The sequence below is a fragment of the Achroia grisella genome, unplaced genomic scaffold (genome assembly GCF_030625045.1).
Source record: "Achroia grisella isolate CSIRO2021 unplaced genomic scaffold, CSIRO_AGI_Agris_v1 utg478, whole genome shotgun sequence".
Classification (NCBI taxonomy): domain Eukaryota; kingdom Metazoa; phylum Arthropoda; class Insecta; order Lepidoptera; family Pyralidae; genus Achroia; species Achroia grisella.
In genome coordinates, this window is record NW_026712882.1 from 1,228,849 (window position 1) to 1,245,754 (window position 16,906).

The 16,906-nt window shown below is 33.3% G+C and overlaps 1 protein-coding gene across 3 annotated transcripts in view; it reads left to right on the forward strand.

The window, feature by feature from the left end:
• The window catches only part of LOC131845673 (mitochondrial cardiolipin hydrolase-like), a 130,285-nt gene that overhangs the window by 103,771 nt on the left and 9,608 nt on the right, over positions 1-16,906 (forward strand). For all 3 annotated transcript variants that reach the window (XR_009357644.1, XM_059194762.1, XM_059194761.1), the window contains one exon: positions 14,190-14,233. The gene's annotated coding sequence lies outside the window, so the exon portion shown is untranslated. The remainder of the gene's footprint in view (positions 1-14,189; positions 14,234-16,906) is intronic.

A 16,906-nucleotide genomic window follows, 5' to 3' on the forward strand; every position in this document is an offset into this window, starting at 1 on the left:
AGATATATTTATTATGTTATTACAATGATATGGTTACACATGTGAATCTACTATGTGTATGACACGACTAGTGATGTGCCAACTATATGCAGTATTACGGTAGGACCAATTTAATAAAATATTCACCTAACACATGCTTTAGAGATACTGAACAATATCAGAAATGATATTGATAGTTTTGTTTGCAGTCTGCCGAAAATTACAGGAACCATTCAAAAGTATCTATCATTTTTTAATGTTTATATATGTTATGTAGTAAATTATACATATATATATATGTGTATACTGTACTAAGCTGCAACACCGATTTGGATATTCTGTTATGGTGTTGTAACATTAAAATGAATAAATAAATAACATCCCTTAACAACTAGTGATGTCCATCTTGTTACTAAACTATCGACTAACAGGATTTAAATCATTAAGAATTTAAAAAGGCAAAGTCTTTAGGTCCGTACCGTTTGGTACCACATAGGTGTACACTTGCGCTGCATTCGATTACTCTCCCCATAAAACCACTAGTTGCCCGGCTATCGCGGTCTGACATTTAAGATTCATTATTGCCAATTACATTTAATATTTTACGACATAAACTCTTGAAACTCATATTCGCCGCATTGTTATTATACAACTATGAAAATATGTTTTACCATGACATTTATGGCAGTGAAGACGTATAATAAAATATAGCTTGTATTAATCGATGTACGCATAAGTGTCTACATATTATAAAAATAAGAAGATATTTATATTTTTAAACGCTTGGAATAGCTATACTTAGCTATACTAAGCTTGTAGAATGTTTTATTGTGCACTGTAATGAAAGTAGGGATCCTTCCTACGTAGTGGTATAGTTCTCACGCACTGCACTTATATAAAGAGGTCGAGATTCTGTTTTAGCAAAGATATTTAAAATGCTCCTTTTCGAAGTTGGTTGTAAATAGTTAATTCATATGTTATGCTATTCTTTCCAGTTTTTTAAGGATGATAATGCAATGATAACACACTGACCATGTCGCCATTTAAACGACGATAGTACATGCTACTTTAATTTGAGGAATCTATAAGGTTAATTAGTATAGATTGCAAGCAGATGTTGGTAAATAGACTTCTTAAAATAAATTTTTAATAATCTTTCTTACGTATGTATAATACATGTATAACTTGTAAACATATTATTATTGTGCCTTTTATTGGGTTGTTTTTGTGTTGTAGTTTAGATAAAAATATGTAGTTAAATTTTATGGATTATTACGTATTTAAATAAACAATTATTATCTACGAATATATGTCTTCCAAGTAGTAACTGATTTCCTATAGGGCTGAATACCTGAATACCCGGGTCATCAGGTGCCCTACAATGAGTATGGTGTCATTTATTTTAGGTTGTCTCAGGGCATGGCGAACATAGTGTTTAATAATTAACTTATTTCGAATTCTCTGAATCTTAAAAGTCCTTCAGATAATAGATACATAGTATCTCCGACATAAAACTTTATTAATACTTATAATGACAAACAAGCTAACGGCTCACCTGATGTAAATTGGTGATTGTTGCATATAATAATAACCTTGGACAATTCACACAGAGCCATCCTGATCCAGACAGAGTAGAGCTTGTGTACTATACAACTGATGGAAATAATTTGTCATTTCTTTGTTTTTATTTTAAATACATACATAGTAAACGTTCAGACCAATACAATTGTTCTCATGAATACAAAATTTTTGTATCTCACGAAGAATCGAACTTGCGATCATCAGTAAGACGGTAAGAGCATGTTAAACTACCGAGGCCGTCAATATATGACTAGTCACGGAATTTAGACTCGGCCAAGAAAATTCTACAATAAAATCTCAATATTATCTCTCATATACATACAGTAATCTTATTTTAATTACTGCTAGTTAATAATGTTAATATGATGATGATCGACGACTAGAGTCCTATGCCTTCATTATGTATAAGTTTCGTGGTCTCCAGTCGACCATTTCTGTTGCGACAAGGTCGACGGTGCGGCATCTGCTCGACCGGCCCGACCGGACGCCGGCTGCGACATCGAGTCTGCCATCTAGTGGAGGGTTTACATGCCTAGCCCTATTTTATGAACTGTAATTGTTTTCTTTCAACGATACTTATTACTCGCAAAAGTTTTCTTCTTCGTTGAAACAGAGAAAAAAGTAGAGTAAAGGTAATAGTTACCAACCTGTTCATTAATATATATACTGTTCAGTTGTTGGTAGGTTTTTTACCAAAACAGCCCTTTTTCGCTTTATAACAGCATCAGTGGGACATCTGTCGCATTGGTTGAGTCTTTCAAAATCGATGGATGCAAGTGGTTTAGCACCGCTACTTATATATAGGCGAAGACCCTATTCAGCTGAGGTCTATGAATGCTTGAGATGTTGATGATATTCTTTATTTGCCTTTCTACGAAGAGATTTAACTTTTTGCCTGGTATAGGGTAAATGTTCCTTTTTCGGAAGATCCCTAACTAATATTGTACTAATAAATTGTGTACTAATACAGTAACGTCACAGAATATCAAATAAGTCTTGGTTGTCTATCATCGTAACCTGATTATAAACTGACCTTATTACGTTATCAAACTTTTCTATCACAAGAAACTAATTATTGTCTAGTTAATATTTTGTTATAGATACTCTTATTCTCCATCTTTTTTTTTCAAAGATGTGCCTTGTCTACATGACACGATTTTATCAAGCGGTTCGTTCAACACTAACATCTGTTATCAGAAAGTCACTATGTCATTAACAGTATCTAGTTCTTGGCCTAAATTTGGAGCTCAACTATAAATAAAATTGATTTATTGACGTTTTAGTTCTATTCGGTATAAATTGTGTTATCATTTGAATATTGGAAATATTCGATGACTTGGCCTGACCTCGTGATACTAGAGTTTGTAGTGTTATATAATTAGAATCATTCTATAAGGGCGTCGAGGGAAATATTAAGTATTGGAAGATTTTATACAAAATCATCAAGTCGTCTGCAAAACTGTAGCGTCATAATTATTTCGTCGCATAGTTAAGTAAGCTGCTTGGCAGAGCAAATAGGCGAGAAAGTGGTACCATGTAGAAGACTTTACAATATTCCCTTCGGTCGACTAGAGCAATCTAGAACCGGATGGCTGTATGAGATAGATCCAAGGCACATAAGAAACAAATGGGGAGGGAAGAGTTTCAAGACGCGACATAGTATGTACAAACGCAGTCTTGTGTATGCATTCCAGAGAGAATGCGATGGCTTTGGAGCTAAAATGAAGCGGACATTTAGCACCCGTTTAAGCCGTAAGTCTGTGTCTAACAGTGACCATTAAATTTTAAAAAGAATAAATACTTATTTGTTCTGTATACTTATATATTTATATACTTACTACTTATAGTTGTAATTTCACTAATTTACATCTTAGTAATCTGGAATGGCAACGCATGAATATATCACGGGCGTCATATGATAACATGATGTCTATAGCGCTGTCTCCTGAATATAAGCGTTGATTACCACTTACCATTTAGGTGATGCGTCAGCTTATTTTCATTCCAATTATATAAAAAAAGGCGATCACATGGATGTGACCATATAAGCTGTGACAGTACTGATGCCATTGGATTGAACCATTAACATACTATTGAAAATTAGTTACAAATTCCGCGTCATATAATCCTATGCTAACCGACTCGCTGCGTGCGAACCGGGTCACCAAGGGCTCTGACTCATAAATGCGTTCCTCGGCTGGTACTCGAACCTTGTACAGTCGCATATAATTATATGTAAACACACATATTATGTTTCAAGTATTTTTTTAGAAAATTACAAAACTACTTGTATCTACTTACATACATGAGACGTAGTGGTGTAAAGTTAAATGATGCCTGAGAATAAACCATAGATATATCAAAACCGTAGTCAATTGGCAAAAAAAAATTGTAGCTGTTCATTAGTTCTTTACAAGAAAGTGATAAATATTTCACTTTTCTACATTAGGTTACAGAAGGTTCGTCTGTTTGTTCATTTTCTGTACTACATCCGTTTTATATAAAACTAGTAACTTTTGCTCGCGGCTTCGCTCGCGTTTGTTTAGCCTGATTTTAAAATGGAATAATATCGTAAATTCTTAAGTCGCTTTTACACTTACAAGTTTAATTACGTAAGTACTTAAAACTTTCATAATTAATTTATGAAGCTAAAAATATACTATAAACTGCGTACTTGTATATATTACATGTATATTGATTATAAGTCGATTGCGTGAGGTATTTTTGAGAGTTAAAATAACAGATGTAAGGCAACCTTAAATCGATTGTTATTGTTCTTGTTATAGATGGATAGATTCATTGTAGCGACTGTACAGCGAGGGTGATCGCTCTCAAGTGACATATAGATATTCTTACCTCGTCGTACCAAACCCGTACAAACTGCCTCCATTGAATACCACGCGATCATCGACATTAATTGATGTATAACGGTTGTTCTTTCCCGATCGCTACTCGTCCATTTTTTTTTTATATAACATTGATCAATAATGAATAATGATGGAATGCGTTGTTATGAAATTCTAAATATGAATAATAGAGCTGTGATGTTGCTATTGTACTTGATGCTATTTATTCTATGCTACTGTACAATATCGAAAGGGCCTTGGCGTCTCATCTTGTGTACAGATATTTATTTGTCTATCTTCACGCTGGATTCTTTAAGTACGTATTGACTAAGTGCCATTGGCTTCCTGTGGTAAATTATAATTTTTGCTTTAATGTCTCTTATGATTGATCTCGTGTATACATGAATGAATGAAAACTCTTTATCGTTCCTCCCACATGCTAGCTCCAGAGACTTGAAAATGTAATAAACTGTATTTAAAATTTGTAAGGATTATTGTTATCTTTAATTGTATGTTTTGTTTTTCGTCTGTATTTGCTCAGATATTCAATAATTTCAATAAATTATTCAAATTGCAACTGTGTCGTCTTTATTTTTAATGGATGTTACAGTAGACTAGTATACGGGTATCTATATACTACATTGAAAGCGGCAAATAGTCCAGACAGACACAATGTACTTTTGCACAATTTTTACAATCATTCTTCATAAGTTAAGTCAAAGGAAAAATTCTCGAAACTCGTCCCATTCATTCGCAAACAATAATTCATAAACATTGTGTGCGGACCGCTCGAACAGTTTGTATTATTCGAAAACAATATCTCGAGTCCTTACAGACGGGTGGATCCATTGATAGCAGAACTAGTTCGAGCTTTTGTGCTTGTGAAAGCCGCGATTTTCACCGGTACGTATCACTAAACCTACATTTACATTCGCCTCCATAAATCAGATGTTTGCCTTTTCTCCGTACCACCGCAGGTGTCCGCGAGGTATCGTGCCGGCGAGACAGTCATTGTCACACAGCCAATTGTGTGTCTTCATTCACCTGCGATTTGTCCATCCCTTTATTAGCCCGCCGATAGCGACAGACGTTCGACCTCTTCACATCCTGTAGATGCCGCAGCGCTATCTCAAATAGTCGTGTAATCGTGTCGCTTCACAAATTATCGATGCCCGAATTCGTTTCTATTTCGATGTGATAAGTTTGAATTTCGCACGACGACTATACATTATATTAGACCGGATGGGAAGCCGAGATGCTGTAATTTGGCCGTACAATACCATGCAATAATAATCGCGGCCGTTCGTAATTGCGACGACATCCGCTGAACAAGATGAACAGTACTCGTACATGTGCATTCCGTGTGAAAGTTGGAAAGGGAGTATGGCGCGGACATTGAACAGTTGTTACCGCGTCGATCCGCGTTATCAGAACCTGTTTAACGCATTTCATATGTCCACTTTCAACGCACCTTCTTAGTCGTGATAACGCGAACGTTTTATTACTTTTAAATTGACATAAATGTTCTTTGTATGTTTATGTCGGGCCGTTTCATGTGGTCTTCTATAAAAAGGGATCAAATGGGCATTTCACACCTAATAATAACAAGGAGGTAACAATGGGGTCCTACCACAACATATGGTCGCTTTCGCCGGCGATCCGAGACGATAATCGTTATTGTGCGATATTTTTTTCGGGGCGGAAGTCCTATTGTGGTTTACTATCGTGTGGCCACTGTCAATTTTGATTTGTATCCGTGTTTTGACAATCGGCGTTAGATAAACGCTCGTCTCACAAATGGTTTATGGTCATATCCGGTTTTGGTTGCAATTAAATTTTCTGCACTATCCGCAACAGGCTTGGAGTGACATTTTCGGAATTACTTTGCGCAACTCAGGTAACATTTTTTCCAAAGAGTTTTTACTTATTAAAATCTCAATTTTAAATGAATGTCGTTTAATCCGATAAGATCTGTTTCCGAATGAGTGCGTCCCTAAAAAGATGTAGGTACTACGTATGTTTAATTCTATTAAATTGTTGACTGTAAAAAATGTTTTGTGTAGGTAGCAGTATGTAGGCGTGGGATCATTGGATTTAAAAAACCGGATATCCTCCAGTGGTATTTTGTTAGAGTTAACATTTTATTCAAAAGAAATTTATTACTGCACAATAATAACTGGTTTGAAAGATTTATACCCTTTTAAGAATCTAATCATATGTCATCCTCTACGTTTACTTCGAGCCCATTGCATAAAATAGAGTTCCATATGAAGGTGTATTATTATTATGAGCTCATGCATGTTCTCTTCGATGTAGACAGAAATTTTGTGTATAAAATCTATAAAATGATAATAAATTATTGAATTGACAGTTCATCTTGAATACTTATAATAGTTTCTATATTTATCTAGCATTTACAACTAAAGGGGTAGTATTAAAAAAATGGTTAGGTAGATAGCGTGACGGTTTAATTTTGCAATAAACTTTTTATTAATAGTTTCTTACCGTTATCGTCTATTAACTGAATCTATAGTACAGAGTCAGAATAAAAAAAAAACACTTCAAATATGACCGCGTCTTAAAAAACTAATAAGCGTCTTATGGAGGTATAAAAAACGTAAATAAGTAATACGTCTATCGCTGTCTGGGCTGGTTGAAAAATCCAATCATACTTCGCAACGATTCTAGGAAGACGTCTCAAAGCTTTTTCTGGCGTTTTAGATTTGGGGCCCACAAGCGGTTAAAACATTATATGCTACATCATTTAATTACATTATTATTATGTATCTATATTTACGCTACGTTTTTATAAAGATACACATAAAGAATTAACTGTCATGGGTATTTCTGATGTAACACAACTTTGCACCATCCGTTTTCATAACTTCTTTATGATATATACGGTTTCGGAAAATTTTCACTCCTTCGCTTAATCAACAATCTATATTATCGTTTAAGACTCCACAATACTCTACATTCTTCTGTTCACATTTCATATCCATTACATCAATCTATCATACGATATTCTTTCCTCATATTACCACATGTTGAGCATGTTTGTCGTTATTTCTTTAAAATTACTCGATCTACTGTATGTATTTCTATTATATTTAATAAAAATTGTATTAAATGTAATAATTTACTGTTAACTACAATATGACATAGCACATCATTAAATTTAGTATCCTCTTCACGCACACAAGATCCATGTAATATGTCATGATTGTCAGAGACTTTAATGATAGATGTCATACAAGTACTGCATCTTGCATCTATTTTATTCTACGTAATTGAATTATTAAACTGTCCGCCAATAAAAGTAAAGAGTCTATCGATTGTTCATGAACATTTTACCAGTTGAACAACTATAAATAATTTACTGGTCAAAGGCCACTGGTTAAACGAGTTTGTTCACATCTCACCATTTACTTTCATGGTCCGTTGTCTCGCCATGTTTCTTTTATCCTTTTTTTAATAGCTGGATGAATGAAAACATTCAATTCTTCTCATTTTTATAGTTTGTATTTATACAAAATCATAAATTGTACATAAATGAAAGAGTAACCGATTTTGTTCTTGTATCATGTTAGTTTGATATACGAATAAAAATGAATATCTGAAAGTGATTAAAACTACGTTTATTTGAATTAGGGTTTATTCTATTCTATTCATTTTATATTACTTTACTAGCTATTTGCTCCGGCTTCACCCGGGTGTACATGTATATACATATACATATACATTCCTCTAGTATCACTCTATCTATTAAAAAAACCGTTGCGTAGTTTTAAAGATTTAAGCATACGTAGGGACGGGCAGCCAGCGATAGCGATTTTGTTTTATACTATGTAATGATTATTTACAATAAATATATAAACAAGATTTTTGTAAAGGCCTATATTCATGGGTAAGTTATTTGTTCTGTCTGTATTTTTTATTGTTCACTTGTGAGAAAATACAGTTATTAAATTATAATAAACATTACAAGAAACGGCAAAGAGACAATAAATTGGCTACCTTATCTGTAAATAGCGATCTCTTCCAGACACCCAGGATGGAGCGTAGTAATTATACACTTTTTACTCCACTTTTTTCCTGTTATAAAACTCGTTGTCTTTTAATGATGAACTTATGCATGACTACGATATATCTAAAAAACATTTCTTTAAAGCTTATCCAGTATGTTTTTGTCTATCTATTTCAGTCATAATTGTAAACTAGCATCTTAATTATTTCCAACTATAAACACAGTCAAAATTTTTTTTTTACCTAAACACCTTGCGTTCATTTTTCTGACGCCTATCTAATTTTATCCTAAACAAACGTACCTATTTTTATTAGTCTTACTTTAATTTCCTTATAATTTGTTGCATATTACGGAATTCTTAAATCTCACCACTGTTCGTGCTTGGCAGATTTTTTCCGCAGTCAAATCGCTCGGGGATCATGAGATGCATTTTTTACATAAGACCCGTTACAATCCCGCGCTTCACTAAATCGGATTTCGCCGCAAAAAACTATAGCACAAGTTACATCTACGCTATAGTAAGCAACATTTTTGAAACGGTTCATTCAGAAACAACGACAGACATTGCAGTTTCTTCAACAGTCGTCAGTTTTTTCAGCGCTTGTGTCCGTTTTTATAAGCGTTTTAGCGCTAAGTGGTTATTTTTTTTCTTTTGCAGATAGATTTATTGCATTTCAGACCACCTTACGAATGACAATTTGGGTGATAAATGCTACGGGTTGTTCCCATGTGTCTTATGAATGAATGCAGTCTTCTCAGAATACGGTATATGAATTCTTTTTTTTTACTTGTGAAGTGCAGTAAAATGATGACATTATGAGAACCATTGAAATGTGGATTTTCAACAACAAATTTAATTAAAGATCATTTATAATTGATTGCAAAATGAAAATTTTATTAAAACTAGACATATGATCACGATAATAATTTTAAGATTCATCAGCAACTTAAAAAATAAGGTAATACTTAATTAAAGTATTTATAATTAATAATCGTAAATGTATTTTTAATGTTATAATATTATCAAATATTATATACAGAAAGAAGTAGAAGTTATTGCCATTAATACCTTATGTAGTAGGTGTTGCAGAGAACCAGATTTTGTTATAAAAACTTTACGATCGAATAAAGGTTTTTTTTTTATTAATTATATGATTTTAAATCCAGAAAGTAATAAACTTTTATGTGTTCTTCCAATTTGTTTGTCAAGATTTTTAATGTTATCCTTAAAACAATGTCATTCCTCCTACTGAGTACACGTATATAAAACAAACTTACGTGTTATATTTTACTGTCTTCGTCGAATCCTGTTGATTTTTAACTGGAATAGCAAACAAGTTGGCCCAACTGATGATAAGTAGCATTAGTTGCCCATATACTATATATAAATAACATTTGATATTTGCAGTTAAAAACTTAGATTACCAAGTAATGTAAGTATGGTTTGAAATTACGGGCCAAACGGTCAATTTATAATATTAAAACAAGATATTTCTGTTGCAAATAGAGAAAGAATTGTTAGCAACTGTTTTAGATAATTAGGTCCACTGTTACTATGCATTGAAAATGAGGAAATTGCATCATGTACCTTCATGTAGGTGTATCAATAGTCTTTACAGCAAATTTTATAGCAATACCCCACCGGAGAGATTTATCTCATATAGTACTTTTATGAGCTGCAGCGAAGTTCAAAAATAACATTTTTTCATTCAGTGTAGAGGCAGTAAATATTAGTTTTATACGGCTCTCATTATGAGCGTCGTAAAACATGATTTTATCCGGGCTGTTGTTGGATACCGAGTATTATTCAGGGCACAAACCGTGAAGCCATACGCGTAACAACGGGTTGCTCTGCTAAATGCTAGTTAGGTTACATTGTATCAGTCAGCGCCGGCGCTAGCTGCCCCTTGATTATTTATGCTCATATTGTTGTTATTTTTTTAACAAGTTATTAAAATGACTAATGGTTAAACTTCATCTATAGGCAGAAATATCACCACGAACATCGCAAAAGACCTTAGTAGACTCTATCATTCCTGCAGACTAATTCTTCGTAGTATGTACTCCCTATATACCTAGGTATATGGGGAGTACATGTTTTGTTATGTAACAATCTATATGCGTATTGTTTTAAATTAAATAAATGTTATGTCGTCTGATATTTTCAGTAACAATAAAATTTATAAAAAGATGATAAAATATTATTTTAATTACAATTTAATTGAGACATTAAGTACTGAAATGAAAAAGTTAAGCCAATACCATTCTCTCGTAATATGAATTTGAGTGAACGATTAAGTTCAGAAATATTGGGTCAGATTAGAATATAGTTACACTGTATTTATGTACTCTATCCTTAACTCAGCTTCTGTTCATTATTTATAATGGTGTATTGAGATGATTTCTCGCAAAATATCAGGTATTTTGTTATTAAATACAGAACTAACGGCTAATTGATAACTGACTTAACCGCCATATTTTAAGGACTTTAATAAATAATGAAAATAATTATATTTGAAAGCTATAATGACGAACCATTTAATTATCTTTAGGACATTAAAATTATAAATCTATCCATTGTTTTTGATGTTGCTAATGTACTTAAAAACAAACAAACAACGTAGCATATAAATTAATATTCGTAAAGTATTAAAACAACATCAAATAGTAAATGTACAGATTCTTTAGTTTGCTAACTCGCTTTAAAGTTTTATTAGTAGATAAACCAACTTGTAGATGTTATCTTAAATGTATCAAAGCCGCAAAAGTTAACGTTACACAATATTATCGTGATGCTTTGTACAACAAAATTACTAACACAATCAAACTAGACGTAGAATCGATTGCGACTTCGCAACTGTCTACCAACTGCATTAACTGCATCGAGAGCTAAAATTAATCGCGTACATCCCATCCCTATAAATAGAGAGACTGTCTCGGCAGACATCTCACTACGGCACCAGCTCTATAGTACCGAGTATAACTACAACGTACAAACCGACCTTACTGCAGTACGAATACGGTCGTCTTTGTAGTACGTATTTTATTGTGTTAAACAAATTTGTGCTTTAAAGTAAGTAACGTTAGGTCGATTTTCGTTTGTAGCACTACAGGTCGATATAGGCTGTAAAGTTAGGTCAGAAAATGAAGAGCCATTTATAGTATTCTATCGTACTATCGTAGTATGTTGTATATGTGTGCGTCGTACACGAGGCGCGGTGCATTTGAGTGCAACCGGCGATGTGTGGGTGTGGTCGGTACATGTATTTTATGAATGGAGCTGTTTATATTTGCAGTCTGAGAGCTGAACACGACTTTATTGATTTTCATCGTACGTTAACATTTCAGGGTAGATTTTTTTTTGTATAGGACTAAAGATAGAGTTTTATTTGATTTTAATAATTTGTATAGGGTAATTTTGAAATGTTGTAAATAGTTTTAATGTAAGCATAGTGTTATGAGGAAGAGTTGTTTTTCTTTAATTATCATAATTGTTTTAATTAATGTTTATTTACGGAAGTATCCTATTATTTGTTGAATGGAGATAAATTGATTGCGTTGCAATCATTTGTTAGAATAACTTCTTGTATATTTCTTATAAATACCTTGTAACTTATTGCGAATGTAGGCTGGTATTAGCATAAATATATTTTTTTATTTATTATTATTTACCTTTATGTACGATCCCTTCCGTAGAGGAAAGATAAAGAGTTGATATATCAAGTCATGTTTACTATTGTTTTCATTAATTTTCATAATTCATCTCATCCATGCTCCGATTTCAAAACACTCATGACTCTTCCAACAGACAGTGCACGAATTATCTGATCATAAGAATGTATGCCTTCTTCGATACCATAGAGATTCTTTCCGTTTGGTATTGCGTATGTATTTTGTTAAAATTATATCTATATAATCTTAAATATTATTTCTTTTTCTTCTTTTTTAATATAGTTTGTTTTTTTTTTTGTAATTTATATTGTCTTATAAAATGTGTAAGCGTGTATATCTGTTGATGTAAATAAAAATTAATTTAATTTTACCATCTTTAGTTTTTATTTCTATTGACGGCCTCGGTGGTCTAGCGGTTTAGCAGACCATTCTACTTTCGATGGTCGCGAGTTCAATTCCTCGCACGGTGCAAACATTTGTATTCATAAGTGTGATTGTTTATATCGGTCTGGCTGTATTCTATGTATATTATGTAGGTATATATAACTGACGGATTCTAGCTTATTTACAACAGTCGGCGCACATTTTAGGCATATTATTATTATAAACGTAATTTATACCCGCTGGTGGCGGGCTTTTATTACATCGAGTCTTACGTCTAACTGACGACAACGATGAGACTCTTAATTTTGTGCTCTAGTTTTAACTAGAGCTCTCCAGTCAGGCCGAATGTCTGCTAATCTTTTACACCTTGAGGAATTAATGTCACATTTTACCATGTGGCGTTGAGCACATCTTGTAGCGAAAGAATTTTTTTTTTTTTTCGGACTACTCTAATGCTGTTGGCCGTAGCTGGCCTTTACAGCTTCACCGGACGTTATGGGGCGAGTGCAGATGGCACTCCAAACCCGCGGAAGGACTTATGGAGCGGCTGAAGGCCAACTCCTGCCTGACGGATATGACTTTAGTCTGAGGGCACCACTAGGGGTTCGAACCTCGGCTCAGGCCGTCGTAATTTCGATCCCCGTTTGAATTGGACGGGGGATCGATTGGAGGGGAGCGAAGGAATTGGCCACCTTCATATATATAGGTGTCGGTTATCACTTACCATCAGGTCAGTTAGCTTCTTTGCCATTCCATAATAAAAAATCGTGTTATTCATAGAGGTATATTAAATGTTAGATATCGCACAAAGACCTCCCTAATAGACTCTGTCGTAAAAACTGATATGTATTGTTCGCCGAATGATTCCCGTACGGATTCCATTCCATGCACCAACATGTGTTTCGCGTTCGCCTGTTTGTTTAGGACACCATTGTATTTCCGGTTTCTATATTGTATCCATAGGTTTATGGCCTTCTACCGTGTTTGTAAACTTTAAAATTTTATGTGCTGTTTACTGTGTATTGATAGTTATTACGAAGTATCGAAACGTGATGGCAGAAACCAACACCTACTTAAAATTATTACACGAATCACTATAAAAACGACAAATTGTTGTATTAGCCCCTAAGCTATAATTGTTGATTCATAAAATATTATATTATTTTATTGTATGACTTGTTTACAGTTTTAAGATAACAATGTATTATGGAAATGAATCAATGAACTCGCTAACATAGTACGTGAACTTTTGAAAATAGTAATTTACTTATATTGAAATTAGTAAAAATACGACCTTGATGGTCTAGCTTTATAGCACGCTACCTTATGGTCCAGGGTTCAAACCCCACACGTTAAATCTGTTTGTATTCATGAAATGTTTTTAGGTATCTCCATCAATTGTCTAGTACTTCATTCCTTATTTTGGCATAAGATGTCGCTGTTTGAAATATATATGATTATTAATATTCATTATATAGTTATAACAAACCACTTATAAAAGTTCTATTGTTATTATTTTTTATTAATTTATTGCACCAATTTGAATAGATACAAGTAAAAACAAAAGATTGAAGAAGCAAACTGGCATTCGGCACATCTATCATCTAGTTTATTAATCAGTGAGTTAACAACTCGATTCTAAACTGTATGTTTTTATGAGTAAAAATGATTATTGTTTAACAATACTGTGCTTATTACAGGTACTGGTTCAGAGTCGGCGTCAATACAAACACTTGCAGCAATGGTAAGCATATTTACCAGTAGTCTAAGTGTAGAGTTCATATTTTTTATACTGTAAAACATAGACCAACAATAAGGTATAGACGAAACTCTGTTTAATTGCAAATCAAACGCTACATCGGTACGTGTTGATTTTTTTAGTATTTTGATAAATGGAATAAAGGTCGGGGATTCGCCTCAGGATATTGAATTCAATTATGTCCATATAATTATATGTCAACATTGGACAGTGTACTATATATACAACAATGTTCGTAGCAAAGCGATGAATGGAATTACAATGTTTTGAATTAATTACTTTTTTTCTTATTAATTTGAGAAATATTAGAATATTATTTGTGGCAACATCTTTATAATTTTTATGTAATTAAATGGAAGCTCATAAAAAGACAATCACAGCAAACATACCGTTAAGTGATGTGTAAAATTGTTAATAACCGTGGTGAAAAAAGGTATTATAACACTTTTTGCAGTTTGATTGTCCCAAGCCATGGGCATGATTTTTATATTAGTTTTTTTCGTGTAAATGTAAACTGTGTATTTTTTTATGTATGGTTTGAAGCCTTACTTTATTGAAAGTTGTTAAATGTACTGTCTAGTCTTTTTTGTTGGTCTTTTAGAATCATCTAATATTGTTTAATCTACGTATGTAGCCATTGTGTTACACATTGTCTAAATAATAATGCAAGTATTTAATCAATATTAATATTATTAATATATTTGTCAATGAATAACAGAATAAGTAGTACAATATAGGTCTATTATCTAGTTATTATTATATTTGAAATAATTAATTAATTATTTATTTCTTTATTTACAATATTAATATACTAGATAAATCTTATTAAAGTGTGACATGGTAAAAAAATTCATAGCGATCGAACATAGAACCTCTTCCATTATTTGGTAACCAAATAGGGAGTTGCGTATGCGTAATATTCATAGAAAATATAGTCGAATTGGTATTATGTGGGTGCAATTGTTTTATTGATTTTGGTTGCAAACGGTGTGGTGGACCTTTCGACTAGGTTTAATTGTAACTATTTTTTTTATTATATTATTTATTTCAGGCTACTGACAGCCCATATTATCAATTCCTTATAGACATACATATGTAATTATCATATATAATTATAAATCGTTTCTGCGGTCACGGCACTCACGACTGTAATCTGCCACGGTAACGCTATCGGCGTTACCCACCACCACCACCACCGATTCACCACCCCCTTCGACCAGTAGTCCTTCATGAAGGTGGGCAGCATGTTGGTGGGGACCTGGGCCACAAACGCCTTGAAATTCGCGTGGTGACTCGACTCCAAGTGCGTCACCTTCAATGTCAGGTTATTATTGATCCGTATATAGTCGACAATGTCCTGTTACTTATTAAACATTTAAATACTTTGTTAAGTAGTTTAATAAAAGTACAAGTGTTTGATTAAATTAATTATTCATAAATGTTCTAAAATAAATATGTATATATGGAATATTTATAATATGTGTATTGCAACAAACATTGCATAAACAACATCTGAATACTAGTTTTATAAAACCTAGTTATTATAATTAACTGTAATCCAGATATTACATTTATGTCTGCCACTTCACTTTCGAAAATCTATAATTACATCACTCGTGAAATCTTTCTGACTGTAATCACAAATTTTTTTGCGATACAATTTTAAAGATCATTTAGTTGTCATGTTAACCTATTAAACCGATTACAATTTATTAAAATACTACCTGACACACGCAACTTTGTCTGCGTTTTTGCTACACTTTTCATTCCAATTCCGCTGCTATTGGACGTATATTCACAGAGGTTGTCCCTTTCCGATCGATCCCCCTAATTCGAACAGGGATCCAAATAACGACGGCCTGTGTAGAAGTTTGAACCCATAGCGGTGCCCTCAGACTAAAGACGTATTCGTCAGGCGGGAGTAAGCCTCTAGCCGCTTCATAAGTTTTTCCGCGGGTATGGAGTGCCATCTTCACCGAACTATAGGGGGTCACCTCTATCGTTCGGTGAAGTTGGAAAGACCCGTTGCGACCGACACTATTGGAATAGTTCGGAAAAAAATGAAGGTTAAAATCATGACTTGAAGTCAAGATACTTTTCTAAGATCCTTCGGAGATTCCTGTTCGCCCCGGTACTTAGGTGTACTGGTAGAGAAAATAATTAATGCCCCAGAAATAATTAACATTAATACATAGCAGAAGTGTTGTAAATTATAAATTTCCTATCCTTCAATATGTCGATAGGGATAATTTATTTATCTTCCGATAATACGATAAACGAGGCCACACAGTAGCGTTTGTATTACCTTGAGGCGAATAACTATAAAACTATCTTATCTTTATGGTGGCCGCATGTATAAAGTAAGTAATATGTCGAATTTATGATTTTACTACATATTACTAGGTATTTAAATATTTTTATGACAAGGAAATTTATTGCTTTCAAAGTATTTTTAATTAGGGCACATTATTTGTTGTGTCATCGACTAGCGGAAGGTACTAAACTTGCAAACGGTAAAATAATAATTGCTGTAAAAGAGGGTGGTGCTGTATAGGCGCTACCGGGTAAGATTGCCGTCGTCAGTGCCGTAACCACATATGCGATTTTATATTAGTCTTATAATATTAATTCATATGTATGATAATGTTGGATTAGGAA